At 33.6% G+C, this 5087-nt stretch overlaps 1 non-coding gene across 1 annotated transcript; it reads left to right on the plus strand.

The window, feature by feature from the left end:
* The first annotated feature begins 4217 nt into the window (after positions 1 to 4217).
* Positions 4218 to 4323, plus strand: LOC120147816. The gene has a single exon (XR_005518319.1). It is a non-coding gene; the product is annotated as a small nucleolar RNA R71 (small nucleolar RNA).
* The last annotated feature ends 764 nt before the right edge of the window (positions 4324 to 5087 follow it).

A 5087-nucleotide genomic window follows, 5' to 3' on the forward strand; every position in this document is an offset into this window, starting at 1 on the left:
TACCTGGAGTGGCATCAGGTACCAATTCTTAATGGTAATGGGTGTTGGATGGTGTTTTCGAATTAGATTCCCGATCTGAGTATTGCTTGTTTTGATCTCATTGTTGTTTCTTTCGTTGAAGCGTTTGATCGTGGGTTCTACAAGCTCTTGCTTCGATCTCTGGGTCAAGTTCTACTAAATCTCTCATATTTCTTTTTGTAATAAAATCAAAATAAGAAATGATTTGTAATTTATCGAAGTCCCCGACAACGACACCAATTTGACAAGCATCGTTTTACTCGTCAAATAAAATCCTCTTCTCAAACAAATTAAAATAGAAATAAGTAGTACAGTGGAGAAAAGGGTCGATCCATGAGGACTTATAAATTCTTAATATAATTTTATGTCGATCTCAATCCAGGAAACTACAAGAAAAATAAATAAAGAAAAGGGGGTTTGGCGAGTGACAGATAAAGAAAATGAAAGTAGGAAATAGAGAATTAAAAATCAAGGTAAAATAAATGTAAGCGTAAATAAAGATTACAAATAGTAATGAGAAAATCGCCTTGAGCTAGCTTTGTTTCAATTTCATTTAATCATCTAAATGGATTTATACTTCGGGATTCATGCCAGTTACAGTCTACAAGTCTCAATCCACTGTAACTTTCTTTTCTCTTTAGTAACCAATCTTCCCAAGTAACTCTTCGAAAGTTGATCCTTGAATGAGCAAACCATAACTATTGTCGTTAGAACAAGCATAGTAAGTTCTAACAAAGCACTCATCGAGAATTGAATTTAATCTCAATTTTTTAGTGGACCACTTTTAAATGTGTTCACAAGAATTTGAATATGCCACAGGCCGATCCTTCCTCCTAAATATAAATTAAAACAACGTCCAGAACAAAGTCAACTTTTTGAAGTGAAAGCGTTTTAATTTTGAAAGTAAGGTCGATTACCAAACTAATTAAACAGGAAATTGAGAATGTAACCCGAAGGGTCTTAAGTTCTTTTCAGTTCTCACATATGGAATTGAGACATTGCTAGCTCTCGGCTAAAAAAAAATTAGCTAAGCATGATAAGAACCATACTTAGCATGTTTTATAAAAATAATAAAAAACTTAATTAAAGAAAAATGGAAATGAAATCAGAAATGAAATCTTTTATAAAAATGAAAACAAAGTAACAAAGATAAAATTAAAGATATCTAAGTCTTACCTTAAGGAGGGTATTTATAGGCTTCTAAATCCTATATATAACAATTAATTTAAAATGAAAATAATCCTAAGTCTTAAAGATAATTTAAATGTTTTTTAAATTCAGACTTGGAATTTTCTAAAATATCTCTTTAGATCTTGTTGACTAGGTTGCTTCATGAATCTTCTTCATACTGACTAGACCATCTAGAAACTGCCACGTCAGACCCATGCCGTGCCTATGTCCCTAACCATGACCAGAAAATAAAAAATACAGAATGCACCCCTTTTGCTACGAATTTTGGAAAATAGATCATTGCACGAAAATAATTTAAACACAACCCAAATCAGCAGTGATAAATCCATAAAAGGGAAGAAATTACAAGTAAAACATAACAATTTAAAATGCTCATCAAAATACAACATGAACATGACAAATAAAAATGCAAATGTAACAAAAATATTCAAGTATAACATACAACTGGATAACACACCCCTAAACCTGAGCTGTGCATTGCCCTCAATTTATATTAAAGAAATAAAATAAAATAAAACATGGGAGAAGGGAAAATAATGTGTAGAAATGACTATGTGGTTGTTTTACCAATGCTATGCATCAATATAATCTTGAATTGAAAAGGGTGTTAGGCATCAATGGTGGTTTGTAACTCTAACTGATGCTTTAAAGTAGAGGCAACATATGATGATTGTTGGTGAGACAATTGTTATGGGAATCTAACCTTAAAAGAAAAAATATCAAGAAAAAATGTTAAATAAAACTAATCTAATGTCATAAATGACTTATTGAAAGCATGTAAAAATGATTTCACATAGTGAAATGAAAGGTTGTGGTAACTTCGCCTAGATCCCAATAAAATGATTATCTTTTATGTTTGTCAATGGTTGTTGTGGTATCATCACAATGATCTAGGTCCTTTGTGCTTGAAGGATCATAACAACACTCTTGCTTGCTGGAATCAGTCATGGAGTGCATTTCTTCATTATCACTATATAAATGTATGGGGTCGACTGTTTGAATCTTCGGAGAAGGGCTTTCAATATAAGAGCCTTGTAAGACTTTTCTCAATGCCTTGGTTGTTGTTGTGTTTTTTTACACCATGGTAGCACTTTTTTTTCTTCTCAAGTGTTCATGTTGCGGCTTTGTAGTCGGTATTGAAGGTATAGACCTGTAATTGATGCTAGGATCAATGTGAAAGCTTTGGTTCCCCCTTATTTGTCTTGGTCTCTTTATGATCTAGCTCATCAAATTCCTTTTTACCGCAACATCACGAATATCAATCTCAGTGTTGTAACATTTTTCCGTATGCTCCTGCATAATTTCATCAATGTTGTTAATAGAATGACATTCAACATTATCATCACTCATAACTGGATTTTAAAAATTAAAGGTAATGTGTTCGTCATTAAGACTCATACTAAGTTTTCTCTTTTTAACATTGATTATTGCTCTACCTATAGCAAGGAAAGGTTTGCCAAATATAATCGACATTTCTTTGTCAACTTCACAATCTAGAACAATGAAATCTATAGAAAAAATAAATTTGTCAACTTGGACCAACACTTAGTCTATTGTGCCCTCAGGTTGAACAATGGATCAATTTGTAAGTTAAAGTGTCATGACATTATGCTAGGCCTCACCAATACCAAATTTCTTGAAAATAAATAGAGGCATTAGGTTAATTATGTAACCTAAAGCTACCTCAAGCCTCACAATTATTGAAACCAATAACACAAGGGATAATAAAACTCCCTAGATCTTTTAATTTTGGTGGCAATATACTCACCGTCATAAAACTGAACCCTTCTGTAAGTGCAATAATTTTGAATTCACCAAATGTTCACTTCTTCGAAAGTACCTCCTTCATGACCTTGATGTAGTTCGGATTTAGCTCCAATGCATCAATAAATGGAATGTTGATTGTTAATTATCTCATGACTTTGATGAAGTTTTTGAATTACTGGTTCTCTTTGGTGTTCTCAAATATTTGGGGAAACGATAGTGAAGGTCTTGGGTTCAATTATCTCAACATCGGTGGTGGCATAACAAAAAGCAACGCTGTTTGCATTGCTGCTAGCGTTGTCCCAAAATTACTACATTGTTCTGTCTCCCTTACTGTAACATCAACAGTGGATTCAAGGTCCACCTCCATTTCTTTGCCTTTATCTTGATATCTAGGTCTATCATCATCTTTCTTCTTAGGTTCCTCAGTAGGCTTCCAAATATGGAGATTGTTTCTCGTTGTGATGGCTTTGCAATGCTCGTAGTAATGAGATTTCCCTTATGGCTTTGGAACTTCGGTGTTACTAGGAATAATTCCTTGTTGTCTACTGCTCAGTGCACTTTCAAATTGTCCAACCGGACTTTCTAAAGCTATTAATAATGATGTTTGACTTGCCATGCACTCCTTCATTAAAGCTTTAAGAGAAGTAAGATTGGAAGCTTGACTAGAATGTTATCCTTGATAATTTTGACGTGATCGTGTGTCCGATGTTGAGGCATTGACTGTTGTTGATTATAATACCGCGGCTAAATATAATGTTGCTTTTGTGAATTTGCAACATTTTGGCTCCTCCAAGATAAATTGGGATGGTTACAGAATTTGGCATTGTAACTATTGCCATAGAAATTCAGGATGGTTCCTCACATAGTAGACAAATTCAGGATTTTGGGGGCATTACTCTTAGCTATGATCATCTCCACATTAACCATATGAGAGAAGGGATGATGTCTTTACCTCGTACATACCCCTCGACTTTTGTAACTTCTTCACCATATCCGTCAATGCTCTGATTTGGGAAGCCATGTAATGGAAATCATCAAAATCCATTGTTGCAGCATTGCGTTTGCCAAAGATGTTCCTCGTATTGTGGTATTGATAATCATTGTTTGATATTATTTCCAGAATATCATAGGCCTAATTATATGTCTTCTCCAGCAACGTTTCGTTTGCTGAAGCATCCACCACCATTCGAGTGTGAATGTTTAACCCTGTATAGAACATTTCCATTTACTTCCAATGTGGGAATTCATGCATTGGAAATTTATGCAGCAAATCTTTGAATCTCTCCCATGCCTCAAACAAATTCTCATCTTATAATTGATTAAAAGATGTCAAGTCATTTCGCAACTTTGCATTCATATTTGGTGGATTGAATTGCAACAAAAACTTTTGTTTAACCCAACAAAAACATGTACCATACTCAATGTTGTACAATGTGGGGATATACAATAAAAATCATGCATGCTATTCTATTGTATGTGTTTTGGAGATCAAAATATCTGTACTCCTGTTTTCTATGGTTGCCTAATGAAAATTTACTACTCTCCATTAATTATCAAATAATCATATTTATTTTATTAAGATTAAATTATGAGCCACCTTAATCGCATGATCCCACCTCGGTCGAAGTTCTCAAAAACATTTGCGCGTATATTGTATCGAGTTACAGTAAAGATTTTCCCAAGCACACCTTTTTAGTTATTCAATAGTTAGAAATTGAGTGAATTATAAGTGTATAATGAGATTTTAAGCCCACAAGGAAAGAAACTAGACCGAAGGAGTATTTCATTGAATATGCTGAAAGGCCCAAATGAAGTAGATTTTGTTGTCCATCTCATTGAACTAGAATTATGGAATAAATTAATACAAAATTTCTTCAGAATGACTCAATTAGTGGGAGGACTCTATCTTGGGACACGATTCTCGTAGGTTAACCTTCCTCTAAAATTCAGGTGTGTTCATTTTTCGGTTTTAATCGAATTAATCGATTGAGTTAAATTAGTTTGATTTGTTTGGTCAGTCATCGAATTAGTTCGGTGGGATAACGGTTAATGTTTTTTTCAATATTCGGTTAACAGTTAATTCGGTTAAAAATCAATTAATTAACCAGAAT

The sequence above is a fragment of the Hibiscus syriacus genome, unplaced genomic scaffold (assembly GCF_006381635.1).
Source record: "Hibiscus syriacus cultivar Baekdansim isolate YM2019G1 unplaced genomic scaffold, ASM638163v2 tig00110943_pilon, whole genome shotgun sequence".
NCBI classification, from domain to species: Eukaryota; Viridiplantae; Streptophyta; class Magnoliopsida; order Malvales; family Malvaceae; genus Hibiscus; species Hibiscus syriacus.